We start from the raw sequence: 12,252 nt of genomic DNA on the forward strand, positions 1-12,252 counted from the left end.
AGCAGAAAAGTGATGAATACTTTAGATATAACTGAGAAAATTAATTAAACAAAACAGAATAATTTCTTTAGAAGACTGACTACTGTGTTGATGTTCTTTTCCTCTAATACTGTGATATTATAAAAAAGTGTTTAATAAATGACACTAAAGCAAAGATACAGTCAACTTCTTATGAAATTAGAAAGTAGACATCATCTCTGTGTATTCCTAAGAGGAACGAATGATTCCTATAATTGATTTCTGTAATTGTATTTATTATTTTATTGAGACCATACAAATATTGTCAATAAACTTGTTGATGACAGCCAATGCATGTGTGGATCAAACTCTGTCCATTGATGCAGTCATCCGCCAGCTTCCATTTCCTAGAGGAGAAAGAGACAAGATTGATTGTCATACGTTTTTGGTAATGATGTATCACAAAAGTTACAATTCTATCACAAATGTTTTACATTGCTAAAGGATACATTTAATTAGTTGTATGGGTCAATTCATGTATTTTCATCTACAAAGAACGGCCCAATCACAACAAAAATAACAGACAATGGTCTTTTAAATTTAACTTGTAGCCTAGTTCTTGGTGTGATTTAAGTTGTGAATACGTGCATTTAGATCACAGATGTGTCAGGACCTATTGCCCAATCAATTAGTATTCAACAACAGAAACTGAACATCCACCATTATGCAAACAGTATAGTGGCTTAAAAACTAGGTTTGATATAAAGTAGCCCTGAAACATGACGGTCATGAGTGACCATGCTTCAGGGCTAGATGTATGTTACAGATATATTTAAGGACAAACAGCACAAGTCACAGGCGATATTCCTGCCAGAATGACTGTCTCTATATGGAAATGGTTTAGATTAAGCCAAAGCTATGGTGAGTGCAAAAAATGATATGATTAGTTCCTTCCACAAAAATACAACGAGTACACAGGAGAATAGCTAGGCTACCTATGTTAGCACAGTCTGTCCCATTAAATCATTTTCAGACCGAAAACATTAGCAAGAGAACCGAGATTGCAAAGCCATACATATTATTAGTCTACTGTACCTTTCGAAATTAAACGTTGTTGCAGTTGCCTTTCATCTGAAGAAAAACATCCATAGAGAAAAACGGGAGAGTGTTTTTTGCAGGTCGTTCAGTCCGAGTGTATCAAAAAAGCTACTGTGTTAACGGTGACTGCAGACTGCAGAGAAAAACAAACAGATCGCTTCCGCACCGAAGCGACGTCATAGAATTCCCTGATTGGCCAAAGCGCACTGTCAATCACAGAGCTCCTGAGCTCGAATGCTGATTGGCGAGGAAGAGCGCTTGCTTCCGCCCGAATGGCTTGTGTTGCTTGGAGGCTAGACTCCTCTGCAGATTCGAACTGAAGATGGGAGGAGTCAGTTTACTAGGCTAGAGTAGTTGGGCCCCCTACCTTCTCCCCTAATGTAAGATGGTGGTTTCTGGTAGAACTAGGTAGCCAGCAGCAGCCACATAAAGCTCAAAGAAAAGGCTGAAGCCTGCAGGTGTTTTCTTGAGACCAAGCTGTATTTGATCCCTATCTAATAACAGGTGTCATAATTAGTTTAGATAGATAACGACATATCCCTCCCCGCCCATTGGGTGTCATTATCCCGGAGAGGAATTCCCAGCAAGATATAGGCAGGGTGAGTATCCCACCAAACTATCATCATTTAGCTTATGTTATGTTTTTTTGTTTTGTTTTTTAATATATACATTAACATATTTTTAAATCAAGACAAGCGAGCAAATACCTGACATTTCGAACACATCCTTCGACATTTTCGAAGCTATTTTCTATTCAGTTACACACCCAGGTCATGTCTGGGAAGAGAAGTGACCGTTCATTTGGGTGTCGGCGTCGGCTCTCTGGGTAAACACAGTCCCAGGCTTCACCGGCCGCAGTGTACATGGAACGGTGGTGACAGCCTTTAGTGGAGGTCCTGTCTGCTTAACGCCATGGTTGTTTGGGTGCCATGGGCCGCAGGGGCAGTGATGGCTTCATTTCGTACGTGTTTTAATGTCATGACTATGAGCTGCTAACAGCACAAGTACGGGCTTAGCTTGCCAGCTAACGTTAGCAAACGCCTAGCTCCTTTTGGAACTTCTCCCTCCGGTATATAGTTTAAAGCTCCGAGATGAGGTTCCTCGGCATCAGCTGCCCAAATGAGATTCCTCCGGCGAATGTTCGCCACGCTTACACGATTCTTACCTTTACCGCACATTGTAGTCAAAAACTAAAGATCGTTTTAGCGTCTTTCAGGTGTATACTTTTTGAGCGGTGGAGAAAATCTAAACAACGGGTTGAAACAAGCGTTTAAATCGCTGTTTTAGTGAGCTTGTGGCCATTTCTCTCGCCCCGATGGCTTGGTGGCGAAACATTTCTGGGAACACATATCAATGGCAAGTCACGCATGCGCATTACTGCTTCCGTAAAATTGCATAGGGGAAAAACTGTCCACAGGCTGACTAAAACAGCGATTTAAACGCTTGTTTCAACCAATCGCTTAGATTTTCTCCTCCGCTCAAACATTTAACATCTGAGAGGAGATAAAACGATATTTACTTTCTGGATACGATGTGCGGTAAAGGTAAGAATCATGTAAGCGTGGCGAACATTACGCCGAGGAACCTCATCACGGAGGGACAGGTTCCGAAAGGAGCTAGCAAAAGCCAACAGCAGTGTCACAGTCACACTGAAATTCGTGACGCATCGAATAAGGTGACTCAAGCGATCGCTGTATTCGCTATTGAGATTATTTGGGTTGGAGATTGTGGGTTGAAGTTAGAATTACAGCCATGTACATTACCTTTGGACATAGGTCTACTATGTAGCATTTTTATTTCATCCGATGGCGTACACCTAAAATATCATCATGACAGTGACTGTGTATGTGTGATGTTACAATGGATCTCAGACTCATGCCAATGAATGAAGTTAGATTTCTTATTGTTTTCCCGTGAAAAGGTTAATTTACTAAATGAAGGGATAAGTGTATTCGTTAACGTTGGTTAAATTAATAGCAAATCCCGGAGTCACAAAATGTGTATTTGTCACCAATGTCGGTGTAACGAGCTCACTAGTTGGCCAGTGGCTCACCAGCCAGCTGCAGCATCCACTCGCGTCACCCAAAGCACCTGACATTGACTTGCGATTTTAAGTAATGTTAGGTTTCTGCAGCATTCCTTAACCTATAGCTTTTAAATGTCAATAATTTGAAGAAGGAAGAAAAAAACGCTTGAGTGCACAACATCATGCACAAGATAAGGGCAGAATTTACTTCTATTGTTGTCTCCCCTCTCATAATGTTTTTATTTGTTTGTTGGTTAACACCTTTCTTTTTTTTATGTTTGGAATTGTGTTTTAAATGCTTGAACATTTTCTGTACTTATCTTGAACTTAAGTTGATAGGTTGGTCAAAATATGGTTGTTGTTCCAGCTCCTGGTTTTGTCAAAGAAATTAACCCAATTCCCACAGTCAGTGCAAATATCTTTTCATGTGTTTTCATCTGTCGCTTTAGTTTTGCAGTGCTGTGCATTCTTGACACATTCTTATTGTACTAGACTAGTTGGTAACTGGCTTTGAATCTCAACAATGCATGAGAAAGTGCCAAAGGTTGTCACAGCAGTTTGTGAGGGTGAATATTCCACTGTCTGTAGTGTATTGTGGCATAGATAACGTATTCCTCCTTGGGCAAAAGTCTGTATTTGATACCTGATACTATTCCCATAGGATATGTTCCCTGCCTTAAAGGGCCTCACAGATGAGAGGCCGATGTTGGGTCAGATCAGATCTCGTGCCCGGGGTTTATCGGTGTTCATTTCAAACGACAGCGATCCTCTGTCTTGCGACCGGGCCCGGTATATCCCGCTGTGCCAAGTGAAATATCTCAGACCATTACAAATGAGACCGACGTCTCGCGATTCTAGCCACCCACGATCTCGGGGGGGTGGTGCCATGAGAGACGTGACTAGATGAAGATTCCGCCCCCTCAAGAGTGTTTTTCTCTCTCTCTCTTCACGTCAGTTTAATTGCCATTTGTTTAATGTTTTGACAATGAGGGTGTTCCAGGTGATCCCCAGCTTAGGATGGAGACCAAATGGTAACCAAAAGGACTATTATTTATACTAAAGGGAATCTTTCTCCAAAATAATCAATTAGGCCTACCGCATGCCAGCAAAGTCAACGAGCCAACGACCCAATTAGCGCAGAAGTCCTGCAGCTGCGGTGTTCTGACTCGCTATGCTCCAAAATCCATTTTATTACCTAATTAAATATTAAAACAGCGAAATTAAACAAATATATTCGCTATAGCCTATAACAAAGAGTCTCTCTCTCTCTCTCTCTCTCTGTCTGTGCCATATTTGTAGCTAATAATGCAGTATTGATACTTTTACTTATGTAAAGAATGGGAGTATACTTTTTCCATCACTGCGCAAATTAGACTACAGAGGCGCACATGGGTATGGTATAACGTACCTTGATTACAGGAGAAAATAATAAAATGTACTTCTTAAAATGAATTCATCATGCTTGTGCTTGTTGCTAAAAAGTAGGTATTGGCAACATGACTAGTGTATTGCATGCATGCCTTCACACAACAGCCAAGACAACAGACAACAGCCATGTTACCATACCTTAGCATTTGCAGAACTGACGCTGCTGGCAGCCGGAGGAGGAGGACATTATGAGCGAGTGTGCAGGCCTATTCGTGGACTCTTTTTATTCTGACTTTGGTTGGTGTTATTACTGTTATGTTGATATGATTGATCTGAACCAAGCTGGACCCAGTGGATTATGTAGTCTACAAGGAAGCACGTTGGCTGTCTCACCCTGTCTGTCTGTCACAGCAATGGATTAATTGGTAGAAGTTGGTGTTACATTCTTCTTTCGTGTATCATCGTCCTTTGCACACAAGTGATAACTGCGCCATCATGACAAAACATTATAAAAACAAAGGTAGGTTGGTAGTCTTCTAGGTAGGCTACTGTGCGCACACTGGCCACTGCTCACTTTATAGATATTATAATTATATATTCAGTTATGTTTTTGGCAAGCGAGACGCGAGATGTGATGCGCATCCAGCAAGACACGGCTGAGAGTGTCGCATCTCCAATATCATTGATTGACCAGTGTCCACTCCTAAAAAGCATCAACCAGCATTTTAACGGCAACCAGCCAGACATTAAACAGACATGAGCTTAATCAGCTAATAGCAATTATGAATGTCCAAACCTCGCCGTTGTGGGCGTGCAGTCGCAGGAAAAAAAAAAGTTTAACCTCTCGCTTTTTTTTTTTTTTTACTGTCCCACCAACATCCAAGCATATAGAATAGGGACAGGCCTAGGTTCCTCAATATCATTTAGCTGGGGACCCCCTGGAACTCCCCAAGGACTGGCGGTCCTCTTTGAGGACCAATGAACAAACTGACAGAACGAGAGGCGCAATGATGTAGCCTACCTGCAGCCCGCGCGTAAAAGTTAAAAAAAAAAGGAATGCAATGGAATGTCTCTGACTTTGAGTATTACATTATATGAATAGGATATTATATATAGGGTGTCTGTCTGTCAAGTTGCACAAGGTCAATTTAGAGCCCTTATAATACACGGATAGAACAGCACTGCCCTAGCCAAATCTGCGCAGCAAAAAAAAAGACACTGCCTTGTTGCCAAATGACTGCGCAGAAGAAGAAAAAAGAAGAAAGAACGCTATAGGCTATAACGTTTTTGAACAAGTGATTACAACAAGGGAGAGAGTAGGCTAAAGTAAAAAGTAAGTAGGCTAATAATAATAATAAAAGTGTAGGCTGTGACAGAATAGCCTACACTCTGCGCAGCCTAAAAAAAGGAGGAGCTGGCTTCATATAATCTGATGCAATCCCGTGAGCTCATTCAGACGACAATAATTGTAAAGGATTCCTACCCGATGACCCGAAAATATCAAGCTTTTTTGATATTATCGTGAGTGCTCCCGACGAGTCCCGAGGTCATAAAAAAGCTAATTAACATAATCCGATCGTGTCGGGGTACTGTTCAAGCCCAAGACCGATTCCGGGGCCGACCAAACGATTTTCCCGGGGGGTCCTCCCGAAATCTGGTCGGGGATCCTCGGCCCCGGGATCGGCTCAATGTGAACGGGCCCTAACAGCAAGCTACTGTTGTGACGTGGCTTTAAACAACACCTTTTGTGGCTTACACTAAAGACGCATTACACCAAAGGCGCATAACTTGCAGATTACATTTCTTTTTATGAACTTGTATTGCAACCATGGTTTAATGTGGTGGAGGCTGACTTGGCCCAATAGTTTTACATAATCGTCACTTCTCTCAGCTCCCCTGTGGTACTCTGTTCTCTTTGGCCTGTATTATTGGACTCCTCTTCTTTTGGCTTGTCACAATGGGAAAATGTGTGTGTGGATATAGATATATTTTGATATATTTTTTTGTCTCTAGGCTTTTATAGCCTACTTGGAACAATACTTTGTTGAGTTAATGTATGGAAATCTACAGCTTTGTTTACGTGTTAATTTTTTTAAGAGACATTATGGCTTATTGTTATTCTGTCATGGTGTTTTTTGTGTCCTCACTAACGCGTGTGAGGCCATATGTATGTCATGTAGCCATATGTAGACATTCGGTTCTATTTAACGGCCTAGTGTTTTCCACGTATCTGTCTCCAGCTCATTCACAGCATTATCGATGTTTGTTTGTTTTTCACTTAATGACTTGTGACATTGTCACATGGCTCTTGGACTTCACTTCATGATGACGTTACAGGGACTCGAGAGGGATGTTCTGGAAGCATAACTCATTTGCACTACATTTCTGTTTAGTGCACAATTGTACATGGCAAATTGCTGTACGGGCAGCACGTATAATTGGCATCTCATCTTGATTGCCTTGTTTTTCTTTCCTCTTTGTCTTTACCGCTTATCCTGCTTAGGTGTCCTGGAAATTCTCTTACACAAGGAACAAGACCTTGTTTGCTTAGGCCTTTTATTCGCCTGTGTACACTTGACAGTTCAGTAGGTAAATTGTATTGCAGGACGAGGCAACAACATACTGATTGGCTAATCTCAGAATGTGTTGATTCAGGCTTGACCCAACACTGATGGAGTATATGCAGTAGCCAATAGCATAATTTATGAAGTATGACTTGAGTTGCTAGTAGTTTTCTTGTTTGCTTTACCAGAGACTATTTCTGTGTGTCGTTACTCGCTAACACGCATCTGTTGATCAAAGAAGGGTTGAAAAGAATACGTGTGTGTGTGGGGGGGTGTAAAGAATGTAATAACTTTCGCTGCAGAAAGAGGTGTTACTGTTACAGGCCCAGACAATAAGTAAGCCCTTGGATATCGTATGCTGGCACTGGTTAGGGCTCTCACAATTATTACATAATTGTCTAATCGCAATTATTTGACATAATCTCAATTATTTGACACAATCTCAATAATTTGACATAATCGCAATTCTTTTATGATAATCGTCATAATCGTTTACATGTTGAAAAATGTTTATATATGTTCAAACATTTAAAAAATAGTGGAAATAGCAGATCTACAAGCTCACAACGCGTTGCGATGTGTCGCGTTGTGAGCTTGTAGATTGGCTATTTCCACTATCAATGTTGTAAAATGTAAAGTTGTCAAATATGTCCTTCATTTCTTTGTATATTTAGGTTATGTGTCATATCTGCCATGTGCAACTTAAAAGCCTAAAAGCCAAACAGAAATGTAATTGTCAACGACAAAAACACAATTAAATTGTTAATCGCAATTATTTAAGTGACAATTAATCGCCATGTAAAATGTCATCATCGTGACATTCCTAGATATCGTATGCTGTCACTGTAGTTCGCAGAGTTTTGTTCCGTCGGTGAACATAGGCTACCTGTGTCACGGAATAAGGCTGCTGGCATGCCTAGTCAGGTGAGGTTGAGTGTCCATGGATGAGTAGGCAGTGGTGTGCCCAGGGGCGTCACAAGGGGTAGGAAAGTGGGACTGAGTTACTAGGGCCCAAGGTGGTGGAGGGGCCTTAATTATTTTATACTTTAGCTATTGAAAAATAGCAGATATACAAGCTCACAGCGCGGCACCGAGTGCCGCGCTGCGAGCTTGTAGATCTGCTCTTTTTGAAAAGTCGTGAAAATGTGTGCAAATCTTTGAATATATGTATTTTTTATGCAAACATTTGTAACTCAAATTTTGCTTCTGGGGGGGTCCCTGGAACTCAATATTTTGAGATGGGGTTCCGTGGCCAAATACATACCATTTTGGGGGTCCTTCACATGAAAAGGTTTGAGCTCCACTGACATAGAAACATAGGTTTTTTCCAAAAAACCTCAGAAGGATTTGAAATATTCAAAGATTTTCATGATTTTTCAAAAATAGCAGATCTACAAGCTCGCAGCGCGGCACTCGGTGCCGCGCTGTGAGCTTGTATATCTGCTATTTTTCAATAGTTAAAGCACAGGGGCCCCGCAGTGAATCCTTGTACCCAGGGCCCAGAATTTGGTGCGACACCCTTGGTTGTGCCTGGCTGTGTGCCGTGACGCAGGGTGGGAGAGAGCTGTTTGCTGTCCTCACTTCACCCTTCTCTGAATAACCAAGCAAAGATGGCATTGGAAGGCTGTCTGTCAGCTCGCAATGCCTCTTCCTCAGCATCCCTGATTTGGCTTACTTGCTGCCCTCCAGAACTGGATCTAAAATGATTTTTTTTCTATTGATTACTCACGCCATGGAGACTTGAGTTCTTTTTTTAAAAAATATTTTGTTGCATTCCTAAGACAAAAATCGTATTATTGTAGATGTACCCCATTGATCCGGAATCAATGGGGGTAAATTTACTATAATCAAAATCTTATTATAGTAGACTTACCCCATTGATTCCGTATTGAGAGACCCAAATGCATTTGGCTCCCCATCCGGAATCAATGAGGTTCAATTTATTGTAATCAAATTGTTGGCTTAGGAATGCGACAAATGCAAAAACATATTATTGAACTCAAGTCTCCATGGGGTGAGTAATTGGGCTTTGTATATGAAAATTGCACAGAGCAGATGTAACAAATAACTTAAAGTAATCCATACCCGAGGATACAGTGTGTGTTATGTGCTCTATATGCATGTGACGTAATATAACTTTTGGAGAGGAGCATGCTGCCGCTGCTGCATGCTCCTTTGACCCTGCTGGCTGTCTGACAACTCTGTAATTCTTTTTACGACATAAAGTTGAATCTTACCACAACCATAAGAAGCCCTTGTTTACATTGTTTCACCTAAGCTATTTGTGCTAATAATGCCGATGACGGGGTATTCGAGCAGGATGAGGATTGCAGGATTATACAATGCAATGCACTATTACTAGCTAGCACAACTGTACTATTTATGCCTAGGGTTGGGATTCTTTAGGATTTTAACGATTCCGGTTCCTTAACAAACGATTCCTTATCGGTTCCCTTTAACAATCCTTAGGGGCGTCCAAATGGACCTTTACAGGTCTGTAACTCTGAGAGTAACTCTGAGAGCAACTCTGAGAGACTCTTAGAGACCCTTACAGGTCCATTTGGTTCCATTTGTACTCTCTCAGATTTATGGTGGTCCTTGAAATATAAAATTATGAGAATCACCCTATTGGAATTTTATAGCAATTCTGTTTTTCTACAGACGAATGGAAAAGTTTATGCAAAATAATTGTTATTAGCTCAAATAATTGATCAGGGGATTATGCAATAATTGTGACAGGCCTAGCGTCACATTGTATCATATTCTAATTGAGAAGCTCACTGTCCTTTGTCCACGTACATATCGATGTCCCTCTTGTTCTTTGCCCTGTGTGTCGTTGGTTGTGTATTGGCAACTATTGACCGACTGATATATCGGCCACCGATATGGCCTTTTTTGCCATATCGGTATGCACCGATATGCTCTGATATGTGACCGATATAACCGATATAACTTATTTTTTTAGGGGCTATTGAAAGTTACAAGTGTGGTTTGTGTGATATGAAATGTGATCTTACCATAATCACAGTAATCCTTAATCATATTCCATCATATTCAAGAGCTTTTGGAGAGAAATGAGACTCCAGTCCAGTTAGAGCACTGCAGATTGGAGGTCTGTGGCTCTTTTAATAAAGACGTCGGTTTAAGAAAGCAGCTGTCTGAATCTGTAGTATGTCACTGACTGTACCTTTTCATAATCATATTGGTGCAAAATCTTTACACAATCCACTTATTAAGAGTAAAAGGCCTGTTTTATATATGTATATATCGGTATCGGTGATGGCCCCCCTCTCTAGAATCGTATCGGATCACAAAAAAGTCTATCGGTCGTCACTACTGGCAACATGGTCACTTTGTGCATAACATAATGGTAGTCCTGGGTTTCCAGAAGGTGTCATACCAGGTCCAGGTTCCTGTTCAGTTTCCCATAGCTTTGTTTGGCTCTGCAGCAGATGTGAACCAGAAATCAGGTTTCATGTTCACATGTGTTTCCATATTTGTTTTCAGGATATTGTACATGGTGAGACTAAAGTGTTTGTGATTCTGAAATGGGTAATACAATTTGGAAAGATTTCAAGGGCTCTGTTAGACAATGCACATCTTGGACTTCTTGGAACAGTTAATCAATGTATTAAAAAAAGTTGTGCTTCCTGATTATTATATCAATTAAAACAAAAGTAATCAGTATTATAGACATCATCATACCCAGAAGTTATGCAGGAACGCCTACTGAGTGGCAAAAAACAGCAGGAGTCATGTGGAGTCAGCAGGAGTGAGGAGGAGTCAGGAGGAGTTTCCTAACGAGTGCTTCCAAACTCCAATGCTTCATGCTGCTTTATGTTTTGCCACTCAGTCTAGATGAGTGGCATATGATGCATAGTGCATACCCACTATAATCACTTTTCTTGAACCAATAAGCGATAGTTGCACCTCAAGTTGATTCTGATTATCAGTTGGTGTGATCACTGATCAGACAAAATATGAAAACTTAATTCAAATGTGCTGAAGACCTAGGGGGCACGGTGGCCAAGTCGATAGCATTGTCACCTCACAGCTAGAAAGTCCTGGGTTCGATTCCCACCGGGGGATGCTGGGGGCGTGTTCTCTCCTCCGTGTCATCAGCGCCTACACCCTAGGTGGGGTTAGCGAAAGGGCCTGTCTGTGTGGAGTTTGCATGTTCTCCCCGTGTCACCTAGGGTAGGTACCCTCTCAAAAACATGCAGTAATCCTGGTCTCTATAATGCCTCCCACTGGCCAGTCGGGGTGCCTGATGGAGGGGAAAGGAACTGGTTGGAATAACGTGTTCCTTCCACACGCTACGTTCAACTGGGGAAGCTCCCCCCTGTCGTGTCGGGTGATAAGAAGTGGCCTGCTCACTCCTCATACACTGAAGGAAGCATGAGCTCAGTTCGGAGCTCTCCCCACGTTGTCAGAGGGAGAGCAGCGCCCAGGTTTGCAGCTTAGACAATTGGCACTGGGTGAAAAATGTGTTACAAAATCGTGGGATAAATAAATTAAAAAAATACATTTTGCATTTGCTTCTGCAATATAGCATTCGGAGGGTCAGAAAAGCTTTATGGAAATGCATTTTTGAGAGGACAATGACTGCACTAAACAAACAGACTCCTTTTATCTGGAACTCCACTTCCTTATAGACATCGACTGTAGGTTGTATTACTACTTGTGACTTCCTCTCCCCACCCAGGGATAGAATTGATTACAGTTTGTGACCCTTCTATCTTGAGAAAAGCCTATTCCTCACCATGTCAGCTCAAAGTTCAGTGGTCTTTATTGCCTCATATTTGTGCCATGTTTTCATCACACATTGACATGTATGCCTTTTCTTTTCATGCACTCGAGCTGCACATGGTTTAGGCAGAGGCGAGGATATTAATATGGAGCTGATATTGGATCAGTAGCTGAGGCAGGTCTCTCCAAAGTCATTGCATAGCAGGGCATGACATTAAGGCTTATCCTGTTGTCCGGGACAACTAATAAATCTTTATGGAGCCATAATGTCTCTTAAAAACATGTAACATGTAAACAAAGCTGTAGATTTCCATACAGTAACTCAACAAAGTATTGTTCCAAGTGTAGGCTAGAAAAGCCTAGAGAAAAAATGATAAAAATCTATATTGTACTCCTTGCCTAGGAGCTTTGTGCTGTATGCAGAATATTATGGACTGCTGATACTATGGGGTGGAGGGGCCCCTTATTTATTTGTCAAATAAAAATAAA

The 12,252-nt window shown here is 41.3% G+C and overlaps 1 protein-coding gene across 2 annotated transcripts in view; it reads left to right on the top strand.

Annotated features, from left to right (window-relative positions):
• The first annotated feature begins 1,483 nt into the window (after positions 1–1,483).
• cnot4b (CCR4-NOT transcription complex, subunit 4b) overlaps positions 1,484–12,252 on the top strand; it is a 71,596-nt gene continuing 60,827 nt past the window's right edge. For both annotated transcript variants that reach the window (XM_080754519.1, XM_080754520.1), the window contains exon 1: positions 1,484–1,655. The gene's annotated coding sequence lies outside the window, so the exon portion shown is untranslated. The remainder of the gene's footprint in view (positions 1,656–12,252) is intronic.

The sequence above is a fragment of the Nannobrachium achirus genome (assembly GCF_963921795.1).
Source record: "Nannobrachium achirus genome assembly, chromosome: 23".
Lineage (NCBI taxonomy): Eukaryota > Metazoa > Chordata > Actinopteri > Myctophiformes > Myctophidae > Nannobrachium > Nannobrachium achirus.